The 24,504-nt window shown below is 33.5% G+C and overlaps 1 protein-coding gene across 1 annotated transcript in view; it reads right to left on the bottom strand.

The window, feature by feature from the left end:
* The window catches only part of LOC133200175 (caspase activity and apoptosis inhibitor 1-like), a 327,434-nt gene extending 307,021 nt beyond the window's left edge, over positions 1–20,413 (bottom strand). The window contains exon 1 of the mRNA XM_061335953.1: positions 20,410–20,413. The gene's annotated coding sequence lies outside the window, so the exon portion shown is untranslated. The remainder of the gene's footprint in view (positions 1–20,409) is intronic.
* Between the last annotated feature and the right edge of the window lie 4,091 nt (positions 20,414–24,504).

Here is a 24,504-nt window from a genome sequence, read left to right as displayed (position 1 = left end):
ACTCATTTTTATTTATACAGGTAAGTGCAGGTATCAGCATTTGTAATAATAACTCTGAGCAGGAAATGTAATACAGATACAGATTTGTATTTTACAATCCTGAGAAATGAATAGTATTGTTAAGTCTGCGCAAAATCCTACACCCTCCCCCCGCAGGGGGCAGAAAACTTAGCCCGACTGGCTAACGGAAGAGGCATAGATATAATAATATTTTACATAACAATTTATTGAATGTCCTTATGTATTTTGATTTCCGCTTAAATATCACATTTTTCGCTAAAAATACCATGTATTCAGAACTGTTTTGTCACCTACCTCAATTTTCAAAAGGCATATCTGAATGATATATATATAAATAAACGAAGTTTCAAAACAATAATTACATGTATTTGGAAAGAAGAAGAGATTACTCTGCAATTCTGTTAAAACATGTTTTCCGCTATAGAATGCAGTGGAAAATGGAAAATATCCCCCTCCCCCCGTGAAACGAAAATGCGGCGTGTAGTTTTCGTCAGTTTAAAACTGCACAGCTGTTTTGTTTTGTTTTGAACATATTTTATTGACTAAATCAAAAGGATTGGAAACAAGTTCTTACAACTTACTAGTTCCTCTCCTTAAATATATTACTACATGTCATGCAATTGAAATAGTACACAGAAATATAGATTTAAAAAGTGATACAAATGAAATATCTGTTCAATAACATAGCAAATTTAAAATCTACAGGTTTCATCAATAAATTTATGCACAGCAGCAAAAATATTTGTATTGGTTTGTAAAGGCAAATTTACATCACCCCATAATAACAAATTTGTGTCAATAGTGACCAATTCGTCAAGAAAAAATAGGCGGTTAAAAAGATTATTCCTAGCGTTTGGGTAATTTCTACAGGCAAAAAAGAAATGATAAACATCTTCATACTTTCCACATGAACATAAAGGACTATTAATAATATTTCGTTTGTGTAGATCATATAGTTAAGTATACAATTATGTCTAAGTTTAGTATGGATCATATTTGTATTACGTTTGCCAAATGAAAAATAGATTGGGGGATTTTTTAGTTCTGTAGTTAAGTTTTTACGAAATGCATTGAGTGAGATGGCTTCTCTTGTTTCTATCTTTAATAAATTCCACTGTTTCACAGCATCGGGTATAAAAGACCTTTTGTATAATTCTAATCTGCATCTTGGAGCAGTGAATTGTTCTTTATTACGGGTATTATATTTTGATATTTTTTCACGCTTGTGTGGAACAATATCATTCAAGTATTCAGGTACACAACCATTATGAATTTTGTACATAGTCGTCATTTTTGCGACATAGCGCCTAAATTTCAACGTTTCCCAGCCAGTTTCAGAGTAAAGTATTTCTCTTGACACAAAAATTGGAAGTCCTGTAACAATCCTAGCTGCAGATAGTTGAACTCTTTCAAGCTTTTCGGCATCAAGGTTAGAGCAGCCATCCCAAACAATAGAAGCGTATTCGAGCGAGGGTCTGATAAATGTGACATATAATTTTGAAAGGTGTGTCCTACCAATTTTAAACTTAAGTTTTTTTAAAAGCCCAAGTTTTTTATAAGCATTGTTTACAGTGCTATCAATGTATTCTGACCAGCTAAGGTTTTGTGACAACAATAGACCTAAGTGACGATGAACTGGGACACACTCCAGTCTGTCGCCTTTAAAAAATAATTTAGGCATAAGAAATATTTTTCTTGTTGAAAAAAATAACTTTTGTTTTGGAAGGGTTGAATTTTAGAAGCCACTGATTTGACCAAAGTTCCAGAATATGTAAATCGTGATTTAAATTATATTCAATATCAAGTATATTGTATGAAGATTTTTGAAGCGAATTATCATCAGCAAAAAGTCTACACATTGATAACATATTTACAGCAACATCATTTACATATATCAAAAATAAAAGTGGACCTAAAACAGAACCTTGGGGTACACCTGCAAAAATATCTAGTTTTGATGATAACAGATCCTTATACATTACTTTTTGTGACCTTTTATACAAATAACTAGAAAACCACTGAAGAAGATCACCTGATATACCGTAAGTTTGTAATTTAAAAAGAAGCCCCTTGTGCCATACTCTGTCAAAAGCTTTTGAAAGATCGCAGAAAACCATACAACATGATTTACCTTCATCAATATTTTGAACAATACTATGATATGTTTCTAGTAATTGATACACAGTGGAATGACCTGGTAAAAATCCTGCCTGATATCGATAAAACAAATTATTACAATGAAAATAATTGTACATATGTTTGAAAATAATTCTCTCCATAATTTTGCTAACACAAGAGAGTAACGACACAGGTCTATAATTAGAAACTAAAGAGGGATCATCTTTTTTAAACAGGGGAATAACATGAGCGATTTTCCAAAAAGCTGGAAACGTTTTTTCTGATAAAGACCTGTTAAACAACAATGTAAGTGGTTTAGCAACTGTATAAAGAGTAGATTTTAACATTTTGTGACTAATACAGTCAGGACCTATGGCTTTGCTCACGGGAAGAATTGATATAATATCTATTACTTCTTGTTCCTCAATGACAATATTACAGAGTGTGTCACTACACAAATTGTACATGTTTGGCAATGTTTCATCTGAATCGTCAATTGTCGAAATTGAAGAAAAATACGAATTTATCGCTTCAATCTTATCGATATCTGAATAAGCAAAATGTTTTATACCGTTATCATTATTTATTTCTATTGGTGGGATTTCGTTGGACAATTTCACGTTGAATGCGTCTTTCATCAACTTCCAATATAGTTTATTATTATTTTTGCTTGAATCCTCTAAGAATGTATCTATATTGTCGTAGTAATTTGTTATCGCATATTTTTTCAGCTCCATTTCAAGTTAGTCGAATTAGGCTTTCATCTTATAATCTTGAAAATGAGACAGGACGACATAATAAAATACTTAGGGAGAGTGGAATGTGTAGAATGTGTTAAAATGAACATGCGTGGATCTATAAATATTTAAAAAGGGGGGGGGTGAAGATGAAATGAGAGTTGTTATAACGTACGAACGAAAATTTAACTTGGAGGGGGCAGTGGTGAAGTAGAGGATGAATACCATTTTGTTTTTAAATTGCCTGCATTTTGAAAAGCTTCTTTAAAAATATGTCGAGAAGTATTACTGACAGAAGTCTTTTTTTTCAAATTTGTACAATTATTAAGTGCTCACAACGTCCATGATCTCTGTAATTTTGGGACATATAACCATTATGCTTTTAAGTTGAGAGAAAGTTTTTTCTTATATGATATGGTAATTCTCCATGATATCATTATACATGTATATGACGATTGTGTGATCTATAAAACTACCATACAATGCCATTGTGTATTATTTTGCATTGTTTGTTACTGTTGAAATGCGATAAGGTACTGTATATGTCTACAGCAATTAATAAATAATAATAGACTTTTAAAGCTAAAATTGAAAGACTATGTGTCAAAGACAGGGTTACATACTCACATTAAATACTGGAATTGTTTTTGATTAATAGTTAAAAAAAAAAGTTCAAACGCTTTAATGTAAACACATTAGGTAAAGTGAGAAGTAATAAAAAACAAAATGCATTTGTGAAACACTGATGCTCCCGCACGGCAGTCTTTTGTGAAGGGTAAAGTTTCTAAAGTGCAAGATAAACTCTAAGGCCAAGGTCAAGAGATCAAAAATGTTGTTTTCCAAAAAAGGACTTGTATCAATGAAAATACCTGTGAAATATGAAAGCCCAAGAACCAACCGTTCAAAAGTTATATATGGCCAAGGTTATAGTTTTTAAAAAGTGGGACAAACTCAAAGGGTCAAAATCAATGGACCAGTCACATGAAATATACATGTGAAATATAAAAGCCCTAGTATGAAATGTCGAAAGTTATGGCCAAGGTTAATTTTTTTAATAGTTCAAACTTCAAGGTCAAGGTCAAAATTGCTGGTATCCTAGAGAAAGTCTTGTCACAAGAAATACATCTGTGAAATTAAAATTACTCTGGCTTTTGTAACCTGGAACGTCCATTATAACCGTTAACTTGGTTCCGGGGTTATTTTATCTGTGTTTTAAAGTGGGAGAAAATGAACAGGTAAACAAATAGCTTTGAAATTATTCTTATATAAATGTTGCATGTAGCTGAGTGCACCCCAAGAAAACCACTGTCAACCGAGGCGCAGCCGAGGTTGACAATGGTTTTCGAAGGGTGAAAATTTTCAATGTTACATTCAACTACATGCAATATTTATTATACTATACTGAATTTTTATACAAATACATATACATGTAACAGTGTTGCAATGTTGCATGTTGCTACGCTGGAGGGCGTGGCTTCATCATTCAGCGGGTAATCGTGTCTTTTAACAAAATAATGTTTCTCGACGAATCAATTTTAACTAATTTACATGAAAGTATAATATCAGAAATTGTAATCCGGAACATAATTTATGGTTCCGGGCTACTTCATCTTCGTAATAAAGTGGAAAAGAAACAACCTAGTAACAAAAGATGTTTGAAAATACACAGTAATTGTAACCCGGAACGTTAATTATGACCATAACTTTAGTTCCGGGCTACTTTTTCTTTGTAATAAAGTGAAAAGAAACAAAATTGTAACAGAAATATTTGAAAATACTCTCAGCAATTCTAACCCGGAACGTTAATTATGACCATAATTTTAGTTCCGGGCTACTTTTTCTTTGTAATAAAGTGAAAAAGAAATAACCTTGTAACAGAAATATCTGAAAATACTCTCAGCAATTCTAACCCGGAACGTTGATTATGACCATAATTTTAGTTCCGGGCTACTTTTTCTTTAATTTGCAATAAAGTGAACAAGAAACGACCTAGTAACAAAAGATGTTTGAAAATATCTAGCAATTGTAACCTGGAACGTTAATTATGACCATAATTTTAGTTCCGGGTTACTTTTACTTTGTAATAAAGTGGAAAAGAAACAACCTTGTAACAGAAATATTTGAAAATACTCTCAGCAATTGTAACCCGGAACGTGAATTATGACCATAATTTTAGTTCCGGGCTACTTTTTCTTCGCAATAAAGTGAAAAAGAAACATCCTAGTAACAAAAGATGTTTGAAAATGTCTAGCAATTGTAACCCGGAACGTTAATTATGACCATAATTTTAGTTCCGGGCTACTTTTTCTTCGCAATAAAGTGAAAAAGAAACAACCTAGTAACAAAAGATGTTTGAAAATATCTAGCAATTGTAATCCGGAACGTTAATTATGACCATAATTTTAGTTCCGGGCTACTTTTTCTTTGCAATAAAGTGAACAAGAAACGACCTAGTAACAAAAGATGTTTGAAAATATCTAGCAATTGTAACCCGGAACGTTAATTATGACCATAATTTTAGTTCCGGGCTACTTTTTCTTCGTAATAAAGTGGAAAAGAAACAACCTTGTAACAGAAATATTTGAAAATACTCTCAGCAATCAGGGTTTTTTTAGGGGTCGTAGGGGGCCTGTAATAGGCCCCATTTCCAATGGTAAAAAGTGTGTGTTTTTCCCAATTTCATCAAAGAAAATTCCCAAAAGATGATTTGAAGCATGACATTAAAGTCAAATAATTCTAAATATTATAGAAAGAATAGCAATTACAAGTTAAACTGATTTTCAATAAGATTTATTGAATATAAATAAGTCAGTGAATGCCTTGCAAGTAAAGAAATGGCTCTTATTTGAATTTTTTCTAGAAAAATGTGAATTGTGATATTTTTCCCAATTTTAACTAAATGTCGCAAAGAGCTAAATCCACGAAGGGGCTAAATCGGCCCAGTCATTAGAATAAATGAAACTTTCTCACATAAAACTCTAAGATTTGTATGTTGTAAAACAATTTATTTTTTAACAATATCTCTTCTGGTTTTCTTTTTACATTCGTTTAAATTTGGTATTGTTTTCTTTATAAATAGTATCACGTCATAACGCTGACGTTACATACTTTAACGTCGTGACGTTGACATTTTGTATAAGAAAGTAACATCTGTACGTTAATGGAATAAAAATAACCAATATAGGCTCTTCTTTAAAATTTTGGGAAAATTTAAACTATGAATTTTTCAAGAAGTTCTGAAAACTTTTGGTTTATTTTTTAATTAAAGCTATTTGTACTCTAAAGAAATGCCAAATATTTGTTATATACAACGTTTGTCTGGTATAATCGTTGATACATGTAACACGTTTTAAATGATAATAAGAGACACGTTAAGTTGAAAACAAACACAAGTGTTAATCCATCATATTTGAGTAAAACTGAATTAATGTAGTAAAATATATACCATAGTAGACATGGATAAGGATTTTATCATTCTTAAATGTGTTATTGTATGGTCATACGGGGTACAAACAAAAAATATACTTTTTTTCAGAAAATACACAAGTACTCTTCAATAACGAAAACATAAAATTAAAATGAAAAGGTCCATTAAAAATGAATACGTTTGAAGTTACCATCTATTTTATTGTCATTTTGAGAATTTCGTTGCACTTCCGAAATTTATTACATTTCCCGGACATTTGAAATGAAATTGTCGTTCATACATGTAATACACGTAAAATAGTGACGTTTGACGGCAATCCTGCGCACTACAGATTGTCACGAAAGAAGCCGCTACAGACTTTTAAACAAGAGTGATGCAAAGCATTAAATCGGTCGCAAAAAAACGAAGAGTCCAACGAAAACACAAGATTTTCAAAGAATTTGAATTTCAAAACGGAACCTGAAGTTAAGAAACAAAAAAAAAAAAAACAAGATAAACGGAATGACATGTATACCACTTTACTCAATATAAATTACTTAATCGAAATAAAGTTCACTAATTATGATAAATATGTTATATCATCAAAGAGAAACGTTTTTTTTATATACCCACAATAGATATGAAAAGAGATTTCAGATGACAAACACGATCGAATGAATTATTGCTTACTAATCGTTTTCTTATCATATTATCTTATCTTACACACTACCATGTTGGGGAGTACCTATTATAAACCCTTTTAATAAAATCATAAAGTAATGATTATCTGGTGATAAGTGAAAATTAGATTGAAACATAACAACATCTAAGACTTTTGTATAGTGCAAAACCAGTTTTAACATTTTACTCATAATTTTCATATAATTACTTAAGATAAAGTTTCGTTTCTCCATGTGCAATTTCTAACACAACTGCACTGCAAAAAGATAGGTGATAATGAGTACAGAAAACGATAAATTAATCATAATATCGTATACATATTGCATATGGACGTTTTCGGATCGTTACTCTTTGTAATTAAACAAAAATATGCGAAAAACAGCTACTGGCAGTAGTAAATGGCTATCATTACAGACCATCGGGAAAAAAAAATTATAGACCACATGTCGAGAGACATATTACCATACCCCCCCCCCCAAATACCATGTTCAAATGCCCGATCTATGAAGTTATATTCCATATAGAAATCCTTTCAAGAAAACAAATATGATAGACAGGCAAAATAAGCAGTTATATCCGTTAATAATAATAATACATTCAGGATACATTGCCGTAGGAACCGGGAGGTGGCCATGCCCCCCCCCCCCCAAATAATTTTGCCGATATATAGAATACTATATAAAACAAAGCTACTATATGCTTGTGCCCCGTCAATAAACACGTCTGATGCCCCCCCCCTTTTTTTTTTTTGCTTGTCAAGGAATTTTAGCAGTTGATAGTGCACCCATCTGAAAATGTATGGCTGTGCCCCCCCCCTTCCCCCCCCAACTGAAATTGCTACCTACGGGCCTGGGATCTATAATAAATTTATTCAATGACCGAGTCACGAAAAATCAATCGTTTTTAAATTAAATTTTTATCAAGGAGATTGAAAAAAATGAAAACTGCTATTGAATTTATTTTTTTATACTATATATACAAGGACTAACATAATTGGCATTGTTATTTATTCACTTTACTACTTTCTTGTTTAAATGACAGCAGTAATTGGTCGAACTGTCCCACGTATTTAATGAGTGAGGGTGGGAATCCCGAAACCCCCCCCCCCCCAATAACCCCTGTCTTTTTTATTTTTGTAAATGCAATAAGTTTTTTTTTCTTTTTTTTTTCCTTCTTTTTTTATATCAATGCTCTAATCCCACCTTTATGAATTTACACTACTACATGTACATGTATAATCATGCTTGCAAATCTGGTTGCCCTCTCTCCCTTGGGCCTGTTACATTTAAGCGGAGTAACTCAAAATAGAAAGAGATAGCAAATAGCCTCCCTTTGACATTTTTTTTTTCATGTGTTGGCTAGGTCACAGCATGCATGCGATACCGAAATTACTTAAAACCATTAAGAGTTGTCACTGTCTTGGTAGTAAGTTATTCGTTTATACAATATAGGGCATTTTTCTTATAGAGGCCTATCACAAAAATTACACGCGATCTGTAAAATCAATCTATTGTTTATTTGATTTGTTAACTCGAATTTTCTAGGTTCAGTACTTCGTAACATAATTTATGTTAAAAGATCTCTGATCGGTAAAGGTTTTCACTTATAAATATCAATTAATCTTTTGTCTTAAAATGCCACTGGCGATTTCTGAAACGCATGTTGGGTATGGGTTATAATAATAATACATGTAGTTATAATAGACTCTATATTGCGTAATATTAACCATTTGTATGCTGTCGATGCAGAACTTCACGACATTTATTTTTTGTAAGGTGGCAAAACAATCATTATAAATACGTCTTGGTAGTTGCATCCGATGTAATTTGTTTAATATTCTACGCTATTCTGACACGGCCACTCAGGAGAAAATAAAGATGTAGCATACATGTTTCGCGGGTGATCTCCCTTTGATTACATAGTGACCATGGTGACGAAGAGCCGGGAGTTGGAAAACAAATTCAAGGCATAAATAAATAGGCTGTCAGAGGACAAGAGTACACATTATTTTTTTTAAACATTTCAGCATAATGATTAGTTAAATATAGATCAGCTACTTGAAGGAAAAGTCTTGGGTCAGGATTGAGGCGCGTAGTATACAAAATGTCGACATTATTGCATCTACATGCAGTCATGCTTAGCGAGAGTTTTTCGTACTTTTCTGCACCAGAACAAAAAATAACTAATGATAAATATAACATTCGCATTTCGAAACTTTTTAGTATTTACAAAAACAATATAGAATCTTTTTCTTTTCTATTAATGTAGGGTAATCCCCGCTATTTTCACTGTGTGAGTCAGTGCTAAGATATTTGAATCGAACGAAAAGTATTTATTTCGATGTGGCCACACCCCTCGAACAAAATAAAAATATACTTTATTTATTCATATTTTAATCCTCTTTTCAATGGTATAAATTTTATTTTGTTCGAAGGGTGTGGCCACAGCAAAAAATTGAACTAAAGACGAAAAAAATGCTTTATTTTGATAAAAATTAGCAAAGTGCACGTGTTTAGACGTTTTCTGTACAAATATGACGTCATCAAATAAAAAAAATTGGCATAAACTATTTAAGTTTGATACCCAAGGATAATGTTTCTATTGTTAATTTTCTTCTTCCCCTCAGTTTAATTTTCCTGAAAAAATAGGCCGATTTAGCCCCTTCGTGGATTTAGCTCTTTTTCCCAAATGGAAAGGCCCAGGCCCTTAATTTTAAGACCTAAAAAAACCCCTGATTATTCTAAAGCGGAACGTTAATTATGATCAAAATTTTAGTTCCGGGCTACTTTATCTTTGTAATAAAGTGAAAAAGAAACAACCTTGTAACAGAAATATTTGAAAATACTCTCAGCAATTGTAACCTGGAACGTGAATTATGACCATAATTTTAGTTCCGGGCTACTTTTTCTTCGTAATAAAGTGAAAAAGAAACAACCTAGTAACAAAAGATATCTGAAAATACATAGCAATTGTTACCCCGAACGTTAATTAATTTTTATTCGTAATAAATTAATTTTTCTTCGTAAAAGAAGTGGAAAAGAAACAACCTAGTACATGTAACAAACTATATAACTATCTTGAATTATATATTTTATGTTTGTTTATTTCTAATGGGATATTAACGATATTTTCATGCCATTTTAGTGATAACATCTATGAGGAATGGATCGAAGCCATGTATTCGAGGCTCGACATTGTGGAATTTGCAACACGTGTAATATCATTTAAACAGAGAATGCATCTCTGTAAATACATATACCATTCTGTATTTAATTCTTTACTTTATCAGATTATAAAATTAAAATTAACTGATCAAATTTATCTTTGACATTGTGCTTCTTTTTAGGCTTGTGTAATCTCAGTCTAGTTTATCTTCTATCCTCTTTACCCTGTAAATACCGGGTCTGCGTGCATCCAAGCGAGAAATTCACACCTGACATGCACTAAATAAACAAAGGGACTTAATTTGTATGCATTAGATAAACAAAGCCTTTCATGCGACCAAATTTTATTCGGTGTACATGTATCAGAAAGCGTATTTCACCATCTTTACTTAGGCTATTTATTTATTTTTTTAAAACTGGCTGTACAAAAAGGGCATGACGCCTTATAAAAAGAACATTGCGCCACATGAAAATGGCATGCCGCTGCGCCATGCTTAATCCTCAAGGAAAAAAAAAACTACTTCTAAGGTTCAGTATAGAATGAAAACTGGACGATAATAATTGAGAGACTCCGCGATTCGAAGATTGCAGCCATGGTCGGAACCAAACTTACAGTAAAATCCGGAACAAATATTATGATTTTAAGGTTCCGGCCGGAACGCGAAGTATCCGGAACGTAAATTATGCGACACCGGTCGACAGGGGATGCTCACTCCTCCATGGAATCTGCATGGTTTCACCTCTGTTAACAGAGGTCTGTATAGGCACTGTTCATAATTTGTATTGTTTAAATAGATTTTTGAGAATGAACACTGTTTTTTATCTACACGTTTCATTTTTAGAGGTTTTTTCTCTTTTTTGGGGAGGGGGTGGGTTTTTTTTTTAATTAAGAGGTTAATTGAATGAAAATTTCTTTTTGCCTTAGCATTCTATCAAGTAAAATAGGACTTTTCCATATGTTGTCACTAGATAGCTGTCAATAGCTTTCATTTTACATGTATGTCACCGATAATGCATGGCGCTGCTACCAATAAACTTGTTCATTTCGAAAATTTGAAATAAAGGGGAAAAATAATTCATGTTAGCTCACACTTTAACTGTCTATGACATTGACCATGCTTCTTTCTCGTACTTGCTGTACAGAAATGCATGGTGGCCAGAGACTGAAAAGAAATTGAACGGACGGACGCACATAAAGATAAGACCCAAACAATCGCAAGTTCTTCATTGAAAATCAACTGTGACCAATTAATGAAAGAAGATAAATCAGTTCATGTATTTATTATTGGACTAGGGTTAAAAATAACGACGATCTTAGTGATTTTTCTTTGTTTGTTTAATTTTAGGACAAGTTAAGCAAAATCAAGCCCAGGAGAGTCTGGTAATACCTACCTCATTGATATTTACACCTTTCTATAAGAGACTTGTATAGAAATGATTCTAATAAGTGTTCTGTTCTGATTGATACGTATGGAACGCCTTCACTGCCTTAAAGCGAAACACTTTAAGCATTTTGTGTCAACCTTACATTTGTAACAGGAAAGGAGAAAATGTATGGCTGGACCGGGAATCGAACCCGGGACCCCTGCAGCACTCCTACTGAGCTACCCAGGCCGATATCCACGGCCCAAACCATTACATTCCTCCCTCCTTAATTTGTCTTCGCCCTCGAAGACACAACCCAAGTTCTTATTAGCCCCTGGCGGGACTTTCACCTGCAAGTCCAGGGGTGGACAACGGCACCAAATGTAACGGGAGAGGAGAAAAATGCAACGGACCAGACCAGGATTCGAACCCGGGCCCCCTGAATCTCCAGTCAGGTGCTCTACCAACTGAGCTATCTGGCTACCGGCGATCGAAACCTTCTGACCGCCACACATCATATTGTTTCAACTCTTTATGGCGTTAGAATAAAAAAATATTACGTGATGTGAAGATACTTTCATATTATTTCAGCTTTTATTTAGTCCGAAATATCTGACGTTTTCCTTGCTTTTTTACGATTTTGATATTTTACGTGCGAGGAAAACGTCAGAACCGGCGCCATTACGAAAACTGGGAATTCGCCGCCTCCAATCGGAGGCGGCATTCTCGGGCTGATTTTCGATACCTGCGAACCGAATTGAATTTCAATCTCAAAACTTATCAATAGTACAATACTTTTAATACTCACCAGCATCGTTACTATGATTCGTTTGTAAAATATACAATCCGATGAAAACATTTTATCTGACTTCAAGATTTGTTTTCAATTCGTGCATTTTAAAATCTTGCAAGTCCTGTATCGAAATGTGGAGTGATGCTTTCTTTTCATCGATATTCATGAGTACTAGAAGCATTGTGCTATTGATAAATTGTGAGTTCGGTATTTAATTAATTCGGTTTGCAAGTATCGAAAATCAACTCCGGTTGGAGACGGCGAAATTTCCAGTTTTCGTAATGGCGCCGGTCCTGACGTTTTCCTGGCAGGTAAAATATCAAAATCGTCAAAAAAAAAAAAAAAAAAAGCCAGGAAAACTCAGATATTTCGGACTACTCTATTATATGAGGTTAATATTACGTGATGTAATGACGTGTTCACATCAGGGCTATTAGTGATGGTGTTCCATAGATACGCTTCAAATTCAACTAATATTATATTTAACATATTAAAAAAATTAATCAAACATCTCCATATCTTATTAATATACAAATAAAATTTTATTAAAGGAGTTGTAGAACTTTGATTGGTTTACGAACATTTTTTGAGAAAGTCTCCTACATGTATATAATAAAAATTGCTATATGTGTACTAGACACATTTAAAATGATAAGACAACAAAGTGGAAATTTGTTGCTGATGAATCGATTAATTAATAATAAGAAGACAGTGCACTGGGGTTGGAGTTGGGGGACAGGGAGTCTCAATTCAGAATGGTGAATCTAGAGCTTTAAACATTATGTAGTTTACTGTAATTTTAATTTTGAGGTAAAAGATACAATTATTTAAGAGATCAGTAAAACAATGAGCACCTATATTAAAATATTTCAGTGTGGTACTACTGTTTTGTAGCAATTGTATCAACTCGGGTCTTTCCGCAGGTTCGGAAAACATAACCAAGGTTGTCTTTCCGGGCTTGCCAGAAAGTAGACTGGCCTTAACCTGTTTGATAAAACGCAATGATAGAGAGAAGCAGAGCCAGTCTAGCGGGAAAGATCCAGGTAGATAATTATGAACAGCTAGGTATTCATTATAATCTTAGAAATAACTTATCTCTACAGTCTTGGTATTATATGACCAAAGTTACTGTTACATTTTGTACATTTATGTTCAGGTTAAACAACAAAACACGAAACTTCAGATCACATGTTTTTTTTCAGATTATAAAACGAAATTGGCGTGGTAGAGTTTATCTACAGTACTATTCCCAGAAAGCCCTATCGTGAAGTCGAGAATGAGACTTCTAGTAAAAAAAGACTAACGTCGTTGAGAGCTAGCAAAATCATGCTTCATGGAGAACAGAATACTAGTAAAGAATGTCAAGAAAAAGTCTCAATACAGGTGTTTTTTAACATGGATGAGGACAAGTAAATAAGCATAGTAAACTTTTCATTATCGAGATTCTTAAAGAAATTATTTTAGAAAATTCCAACGTTATTTTGTCGAGAACATGTAGTATTTAAGCTCATGTACATCTACTTAATTTCAGAACTGTAAAAAAAACACATACCCCCCCCCCCACAGGTAGTTGTGGACAGGAATCCCCCCCCCCCGATATTCAACCCCGGGGCATGTTGGACATTTTTTTCACAAATTATATTTATTACACTTATTCATCATGTGTACCATAGGAAAAAATCGTGAAAACCCCAAAATAATCGATCCACACAAAATTACCCCACTAGATACATTATAATGTTCCAGACGGTATGACACCTATTTTAAATGAACCTTTCAGAAACATATGCAGGGTATTGTATGTACTCTTAGGTCAACTGCTTAAAGGAACTGACAGAGGAAAACGCTGGTTTAACATGTGGTTGAGTCAAATAGACCACTCCATACCATCCACTCAAGAAAGCCTTGCAGTTTCGTTGTCACGGTCCTTGTCAAGGCCAGATGCCAGCTACTTCCAGGCTATACTACTGAGAAGTATATAGATACCATTCACTATAAATATTGACAAAAATGGGAGTCAAAATAGTTTCGGCAACAGGAAAAAGACAGAAAAGGATACTGAGATGAAATCGTTTGCATTCAATATTTAAACAAAGGAAGGATATCAGTATACCAGCGACACATTACAAGACAGACTGATCAATGCTGCCAGGACAGATATTTATAAGGACAAGAACGAAGTTCAAACCAGGGCACTGCAAAAATAAAATCAGAAAAGTGTAAAAGAAACCAATGTCACAAATTTTCTTGATGGTGCAACATGAGAAACACATGTGGATCTTGAGCGAACAACATCATGGTTTCAGGTATACTCTAATATTTCCATTTGTATTTGTTTTCTCTGTGATAACTCTTTGAAAGTTAGTTGAGTTGATTTCTTGATTTAATTCTTCCGGAATGTAAATTTCGCCAAGCGAAAGGTCAGGAGCTAAGAAGGCCTAATATGCATGCAATTCTCGTGCAGCTGTCTTTGTGTCTGACGCTAAAGAGGTCTAATGTAATTCTTTGTGTTTGACGTCAGTGGGCGGGGACTATTGAAATTGACAATGTGCATGAGGCCTTGTCTAAGAATGAATCCTCATAACACTGCTTTCTCGCCCCTTTTTAAATGCAGAATTTTACCTTTTCAAATCAGAACATTGTTATATTATAGCTAAAGTCTTCAAGCATAGTCTGTATAGATACTCATAAAAGATTTTTTGGGGAAAGAGACTTTCAATATATACATCATATCGATTAAATAAAATCGTATACTTCAATGTAAAATCCCGGTGTCGCCATTACAGCTATGTAGGTCATTGTATTATTTGAATGAGAAGGCGGAGCGTCTCTCAAGCGTGCGATTAGTATGAATACATTAGCGTGTGGTCGAGTTGTACTAATTTTTATGATTAACTGACACCTAAAAAAGCCTTTTTCATGCTAGAGACCGACAAAATATAAGCATACATTTTTAATTTGGTTGGCTTAACTTTAATTTCTTTTCTACTTAACTTACGAGTCGTAATTGAAATGATTTACTAGAAATTCGTTAAATTATTTATGTATTAAATACACAACGGAATTTGGAAAACAGAACGTATAACGAAGGATACACTATTTTTCACACTTTAAAGAAACTTTAAAAAAAAAGAAGAAATAATTAATCCATTTAAGCTTATTACGTACATAATTAGAAATTGTTCACACACACACACACACCCTCACACACACACACACACACACACATACACACACACACACACACACACACATATATATATATATATATATATATATATATATATATATATATATATAGATATATATATATATATATATATATATATAATTTTGCAAAATCCGAGTGCTACAGCAAATACACGTAGGCGGTTGAATTATGATATAAAGCTACACTCGGTGTATAAAAAATAGATACTTAAGAAAGTGAAAATTTAAACTTCAATATTAAACGTCAATTTAACGTCAGTATCATCGCTGGTGGATAAAGAAACATCCGTGTCAGTGTACTTTGTACAGTCCAAATTGCATTGCTTCAAAAAATCCTGTTTATTCATGCCAGACAAGTTAATATGATCTTCCTCATTTAGGAATTCATTGTTTTGAACATATTTTATTGATTAAATCAAAAGAATTGGAAACAAGTTCTAAAATAACTTACTAGTTCCTCTCCTTATATAATACAGTTTGTCATGCAAATTAAAGAAAAATAATACAAATGATACAAATAAAATTTAACATATCAACTAAGAAAATCTACATGTTTCATCAATAAATTTATGAACAGCAGCAAAAATACTGTTATTTATCTGTAAAGGCAAATTTTCATCACCACATAGTAATAGGTTTAAATCAATAGTGACCAATTCAAGCATGAACAAGCGATTGAAAAGAGTATTTCTAGCATTGGAATAATTTTTGCATGCAAAAAAGAAATGGTACACATCTTCGCGTTTTCCGCACGAACACGAAGGACTATTAATAATATTTCGTTTATATAAATCATAGTTTAGTATACAATAATGTCTTAGCTTAGTATGAATGATATTGGTATATCGCTTTCCATAAGAAAAGTATGATGGTGGATTTTTCAGTTTTCCTACCAAGTTTTTTCGGAATGAATTAATTGAGATGGCTTCCCTAACCTCTATTTTTAGTAAATTCCATTGTTTTATAGCATCGGGTACGAAGGAATTCCTAAATAATTCTAATCTGCATCTTGGAACAACATAATCTTCTTTATTACGAGTATTGTACGTTGATACGTGTTCGCGTTTATTGGGGACAATATTGTGCAAATATTCAGGTACTCTTCCCGTGTGAATTTTGAACATAGTTGTCATTTTTGCAATATATCGCCTAGCTTTTAATGTTTCCCATCCAGTTTCAGAATATAGTGCTTCTCTAGAAACAAATATAGGAAGTCCTGTTACAATTCTAGCGGCAGTTAGTTGTACTTTTTCAAGCTTTTCAGAATCGTGTTTAGAGCAGCCATCCCAAACAATGGAAGCATATTCAAGCATAGGTCTAATAAACGTAATATACAATTTTGATAGGTTTTTCCTACCGATTTTGAACTTAAGCTTTTTTAAAAGGCCAAGTTTTTTATATGCACTGTTTACTACACCATCAATATATTCAGTCCAACTAAGGTTTTGTGAGAATAATAAACCCAGATGACGATGAACTGGAACACACTCCAGTCTATCACCTTTAAAAAATAGCTTTGGCATAATAGAAATGTCTTTCTTACTGAAAAATACAACTTTTGTTTTGGATGGATTAAATCTAAGTAGCCACTTATTTGACCATAGTTCCAAAATATGTAAATCATGGTTTAATTTGTATTCAATATCTAATACATTATAGGATGATTGTTGAAGTGAATTGTCATCAGCAAACAATCTACACATTGAAAGCATATTTTCAGCAACATCATTTACATAAATGAGAAATAATAGTGGCCCTAATACAGACCCCTGGGGTACACCTGCAAAAATATCTAGTTTTGATGATAACAGATCCTTATACATTACTTTTTGTGACCTTTGACATAGATAACTAGAAAACCACTGGAGAAGATCACCAGATATACCATAAGTTTGTAATTTAAAAAGTAGACCTTTGTGCCATACTCTGTCAAAAGCCTTTGAAAGATCACAAAAAACCATACAACATGATTTACCTTCATCAATGTTTTGAACAATATTATGATAAGTTTCAAGTAATTGGTATACAGTTGAATGACCAGGTAGAAATCCTGCTTGATATCGATAAAATAAATCATTACTATGAAAATAATTATACACGTGTTTGAATATTATTCTCTCCATAATTTTACTGACACAAGATAATAACGACACAGGTCTATAATTGGAAACCACAGAGGGATCATCCTTTTTAAAAAGAGGAATAACATGAGCTAATTTCCAAAAAGATGGAAAAACTTTTTCTGACAAAGACCTATTAAACAACATGGTAAGTGGTTTAACAACACTAAAAAGAGTCGCTTTTAGCATTTTATGACTAATACAGTCTGGACCAATAGCTTTGTTCACAGGAAGTATTGAAATAATGTCTAAAACTTCCTGTTCATCAATGATAATATTGCATATTGTTTCATTACACAAATAATACATGTTTGGCAGTGTTTCATTTGAATCGTCAATAGAGGAAATAGAAGAAAAATACGAATTCAGAACTTCAGTCTTATCAAAGTCAGAATAAGCTACTCGTCTTGAACCGCTATCATTAAGTATTTGTATTGGTGGTATTTCGTTAGATAATTTCACTTTAAATGTATCTTTCATCAGCTTCCAATATAACTTATTATTATTTTTACTTGAATCATTAACTTTTTACTTGAATCATTAATTGTCGAAATCCACTCCTGTACTTTTTGATTTTAACAAACTCTCTCCCTGTTGTAAGATAAATAATAAATCACTCCGAGGTATTTTTAATGCCCTTTTTCATTCGCCTTTTTTTTTTACTAATATCTAGAACGGACATGTGAAAGGGTCATACAAATGCATGTTCTTGCTTTTAAACATTATGCTTTAAAAATACCTGCGAACATGGACTTTCTTTTACGTGAACTGCAAAAAAAAAAAAAAAAAAAAAAAAAAAAAAAAAAATTGTGAAATTTTGTGCCGATGTAGAAAGTTAAAGCATTTGCTTCAAAAGAAACCTGAAGCTTCCTTCTATTCAAATTAGGGGTGCTTTTTGTGCATCCAGTGACTTTTCATCCGATATACATGTTTTTTATCGAGCGCTCCGTGTTTCAATTTCTTTCCATGAAGGTTTCTTCTATTGGAAGTATGCATCTGTAACAAACAATTTATTTTTCTAAGGTGTTTTTCAAATAACGGACTATAAAATTAATGACAATTTTAACTAAAAAAAATCTTTCATATCTTCCAAGGCAATGAACGGAGCACCGATGTATATTTACGAACAAGGGCAAATGTATAATATATACCTACAGTAATTTAAATTTTAAAATTCTGTATTTATGAGGCACAAGCAGTAAGTGCAAGCTATATGCTACAGGACTTGAATATAAATTGATATATACCCCCCCCCCAAAAAAAAATCAAACAAAATCGACTGAAAATATTAACACATCTCAATCATAAAAAAAGTTTTCTCACAGAATTTTAATTACCCATCTGAAAAATGACTTGACCATCGATAGCTCGCAGACACTAGACACAATGTCGCATAGGTGTGCTCAAAGCGTGGAAGTGAATAGATTTGAATCACGTGTTCAGTGCTTTGTTATTCATGAGGTCAAAGACGGGTTGAAATTTGTAAACAAGGTGCCTTTACTATGGAGACAAGCACCCGTGATTTTGCACCTTTTTGGAAAATAACAAATGAGCGCAAGACTGTTTCAATTTCTTTCATGAATGTAAATGACTAGTATAACTCTTTACATTGACCATAATTACGACAACTTGAAACATCCATGCGCTCATATAAAAAATGGGCTTGCAAAATGGGGGTGTGGCCTAAAGTCTATGAGAAATCGATGTAAACAACATACCCCTGCTATATTAATCACATAAATACCTAATTACAGCGCAAGGAAGTAAAAATTGAAATCAATAAACTACAATGTTTGATGGAAAGATTGAGGCAAAAATATTTAGAAAATCTTTAATGTAATTTTTTGTAAATTATCGGTGGGCCAGATTTGGACGTTTAAACGATTCATCCTTTAAATCTATTAGTCTACATTTTTAAAATCTAAATTTACAATTTTATTTCATAATGAAATGGAAATAAAAGGAATCACTGTCTAGTTAGTAGAGTATGCCAGGGACATCAACGATAGTTGGAAACGTGGGATAATTTATGCATAACGGGCTTCGATGGGTTATACTGGCTATGACAACGAAGGAAAGACTGATACTGAAAACTAACTAGGGACCCATAATCACTGACCACCGTATGTGCACTTCGGTAATAGAATGTAATGTAGTGACTAAAAGGTTGAAAACCCAGTGATGAGAGAACACCAGGGGTTCACTAGAGCAAAAACGGGGGAAATAATCGACAGACAAAAGAACCCTGACCTACATGAAACGGTTATCTGTAGGAAATTAAATGCTTGTGATGGGGATTGTGAGGTCTGGGATATACATGTACGAGGGGTTATCAAAAAGTTCGTGGACTAGCGCCATAAAATTAAAACCACTTTAGGTACATTAATGAATTTTAAAATATTTAGTTAGCATCATCTTTTCTATCTATAGAATAAACCACAATTCATAAGTTTTATTTTTTAATAAATTAGTAATGTTTTTATAAGCAATGACATGTCCAGGCGGCGCAATCGCGAACATGACGCTTTTTCAACCTGAGTGTAACTAAGAAAAAACTCTTTTGATATGAGCACTTGACATCCAAAAATCCCGTTAATTCAGGCATGTGATGGGACACAATTGTTCCGCAAAATGTGCAATTTTTACCCCATTCTGTACGTTCTATGAAATTTTATCCTATATTTTATAAGGAGTGTCCATACAATTTAGGACTTGAAAATGACGTCAAAAAGGGGGAGGGGTTTCTTTTTCCATCATTCTATAAAGTTTTGCCATTGAAAAAACTGGTATAGACTTAGGGAAAGTTTAAACTGACTACAGAGAAATAAAATGCATCCAGAGTACTTGTTATTAAATGCCAAAAGAGATTCAAAGAGATGAGAGATGAGCAGTTAATGTCGATTTGTAGTCAAGGTGTGAAAAGTCAATCTCGTCAAAAAGTGATGTTGATCATGTGTGGTTTATATTGAACTCCAACAAGCAAAATATGCTAGCATAATCAAGCGAGGATCTTTCCTTAAGTAAAGATTCATTTACAATTTTATATGCATTGAAATCAGCTGTTCATGACATTGTTATGTCATATAAACAAGTTAGGTTTTAGTTTTTGCTTAACTCCAGGGAATCTCGTCAAGATAAGTGTATTGAAACAGAGGGAGCAGGCATTGAGAAATAATGACGTTGTCGGACGTCATGAAACTAAACGACGACAGCGCCGGGTGATCATATAATGTCTTTTTTATTTTATAATAATTTGGCAAATTGTCAACGTATCAAGCTAAAATTTTCTACACTTTTTAAACTTTTGCTGTTTAATGTTCCTTACAAATTTTGTAAACACAAACTACATAGTATTAATTTTATCGCATCAGTCCACGAACTTTTTGATAACCCCTCGTATAGTAATAAAACTGATAGTATGAGTACACAATTAGAATACCCTATATGGTACGTCACAAATTCGCCGATTTCAGTTACTGTCGTCCTATTCACTAAAAAAATCAGTAGTAGTTCTTTTCCCAGTTCTCTAATATATATCTAAAATATAGCATGTCGAAAAAAATATTTCTATTACATTAGAATGTATTGTGGATGATATTAAGGGAAAAAAAATATCGTTAGAAAACAACGAAATTTTAGAAATGTCAAATTCTTATCTTAATCAAGATTTTTTGTGAAAAGGGCTACGCACTACAAAAACATACTTATTGCATTAATACCCGAGGGGGGGGGGGGGTAATTATGCAAATCAATTAATCAGCTAAATGGTCGGTCTCTGTTCTTGGAGAATTTTGATTCTGTATTATTAAAATAACATAATATGCGACTGATATTTACGTAAGAATTTCATATGATGCTTTTTCATATCAAAACATTCACTGAAAGTACTTTTGCATGTATAAAGATCTTTTTTTTTTTTACGAGAATTAAACGGCATCTGCTTGAGAAATCGAATGGCCAGTCACTTAATAATCCAAAATCAATAAAATCACGCAGAAGGAACTACAAGAAGACAAGAGGAATAATACCTCAGGCCTCCCTTAAGGGGGAGATTGAAAGAAGGCTTCAGATGGAGGAATGGGTGGAAACGTGTCCACAGCAAAATTTGCGAGAATATCGGAGCACTAGGATACACCAGACAAGAAGCCAAATGATGTATTGAGCAAACCCAGACATAGCGTGAAGCGTCCGCTTGTGAGACGCAGGAGGACTCCATAGTGCTAATCTTGAGTCTCTTCGTGTCTGAGTCATTCCAACACCCATTGGCAAATTGATGTCGGAGCTCAGTTTACAAGTGAGCCAACCAACCACAGAGGTCGAAACAACAAGCATTATGTACAGTGAGGCATAAACTGACAGCGATTTGATATTGGGGAAGGGGAGATTAAGAGGCGTTTTACAAGTCTGCAAACCAGACTCTTAAGAGACGGGAAAAGAGCAGGGTTGACAAAAAACTGGGAAATACTCATATTTCCCAGGGCAATGGGAAATACTGGTAATTCCCGAGAATTACTGGTATTTCTCGGGAAATACTGGGAAAAAAGAAAAAGCTACATATTTCATAATCTAAATCATGTAATTTACCTTATACTAAGGCTAAGATATCTACCAGGTATCACTGTCCCTGATTAATTTTATTTTAATTCATTTTCAATAATTACATTACAGTATATTCAATATGTTCAAATACCAGTCATGAGTGTCATTTGTTTCATGAGTCAGATGAAGTCAATAAAACCCAAAGATCCCATTTGATTTTTTTATGCAACTAAAGAAGGAATGAAGAAAATTGTTAAATGTAGAATGAGGTGTAAATATAAAACCTAAAAGTAAAAAAGAAGCTTTTCAGGTCTACTGAAGGTAATTATCTCTCAAAACAGCTAGGAGGACAAACTGTCCAGAGCAATTTGTTAAAACAACATGAATCGATTGTAATAGGTACAGTGTTTATAGAAGGATTAAAACAAGATTATTTTATATTTGGATTTATAATTAATAAACTTAATAATTTTACAAAATTGAAAAGAAACTTGAATTAGAAAACTTCAGTTTTGTTCTTAAAATACAGTTAGGAAAACATTTTCTGCTTAAGAATGCTTATAGGTAGGGGATCTGGAGTAGTGAAACCCTCTGAATTTGTTTAATAGGAGTTTGAAACATGTTCAGTTTTATTCATCTTCTGTTTTAATATTTATTTAATTTCTAAATTTTGTATAAGATTGAATAAATCACAGAAATAAAAAACTAACTTTGTATTTCCCAGTTAAAGAAATTTTGTAGTATTTACCAGGACGGGAAATACCGGTATTTACCACTGGTAATTCCCACCACTGGTATTTCCCGGTCAACCCTGGAAAAGAGGACCAGGGAATTCACCAGGAGCTGGATGAGATTAACAGACAAGAAAGCAACTGTGAGAAAGCAGGGATATCAATCTTCTTAGATGACATCAGGTCGAGCTTTCAAAGCGAAGGAGACAGAAAACTTTAGACAGAGGCGGAAGCGGAGGGAGAAGAATTAGGGCAGTTTTTCAATGATCCATTCATATTTACCAGAGGTCTTTTAGGAAAGGTCAGGGACACTCCGCTGCTACAAGGAAGAAGTGAGGCATACTTGCGTACAACACAAGCGGATCAACAAAGAAAGGAAGATCTAGGCTAAAGTCCAAAAGAGATCAGTATAGACCGCAGTCACTGATGAATGTGTAGGTGAAAAATGAAGTGAAAATCCAAAATCAGGCTCAGCACCAGGGCGGGTGGAATTCCACATAGACTGTACAAAAAGTGCCTATGTGCTAAAGAAAGTATGACAGGTTTTCCAATTGTTTTGGGCAAAAGGAACTATACCAGCATACTGGAGAGAGGCAGACAGACGGTTCTTACAGAAGGAGAGGAACTTTGAGATAATCAGACACTTTAGGACCTTATCTGAGCTGAAGATCTAGAAAATCTTCCTGAACGTATCAAAATCGTAGATGTTACAATGTTGTCGCTGTAGACATAGAAATAATATTAATGCAGACGATGTAAACACGATATCGTATCAACATTATCGACATTGCTATGTCGGCGATGATAATAATACAGACGATATAAACACGGTATGTTGTCAACATTGACGACTTTGCGATGTCAACGATGTTGACAAACTAAAAAAAAAAATGATAACAATGCAGACGATGCATCCACGAAATCATTTAAACATTCTACACTGCGATGTTGAACAATATCAAATAGGTAAAGTGAAGTGGACATGGAGAGGAAGTGCACACATAGAGAATTTCAACGTACATGATGAACAATTAGAATATATTTACATCCTCCTTAAGGCAAGCATACCCGGATTTTATGATTTTGAGAATCATCAAGGAGGCCAAAGAGGGCAAGGGGAACCTTGCTGTTTTGTGTTTAGACTTACGGATAATGCCTGTGGATACGTTCCACATCAGCTTATCTAGTTTACATTGGAATTCTACCATGCACGAAATAGGTGCAACCGATTTTCGAAAGCTACCTCGGATTCCGCTTTATTGTGAACAAGTTCACCACATCCCGGCAGAAGGTCGAGAAAAGAATTGCTACTGGCTGTCTTATTTCTATTTTTATTTTATAGGGATCGGGAAGATAACCATGACAGTAGAGAGAGAGAGAGAGAGACCGCAGATGAATTCCGGAATTTACCAACCACTGATTAGAGGATTTGATTCATGGAGGACCTCACTATAACAACATATGGACCCACATACAGGCTAGATAGATTCTAATTTCACTGGTTGACAGTATTTCATGGGCATGCATGAAGTTTAAACCGAAGAATTCAAGATATCAGAAGCTGAAGAATGAAAATATTTTTTTTTTTTTTTTTTTTTTTTTTTTTTTTTTTTTTTAAT

This window comes from Saccostrea echinata, unplaced genomic scaffold (genome assembly GCF_033153115.1).
Source record: "Saccostrea echinata isolate AGI-Se365-2 ecotype Australia unplaced genomic scaffold, CSIRO_AGI_Sech_v1 ptg000037l, whole genome shotgun sequence".
Classification (NCBI taxonomy): Eukaryota; Metazoa; Mollusca; class Bivalvia; order Ostreida; family Ostreidae; genus Saccostrea; species Saccostrea echinata.
The sequence above is the reverse complement of the archived record's forward strand: the minus strand, read 5'-3'. Positions and strand labels throughout refer to the sequence as shown.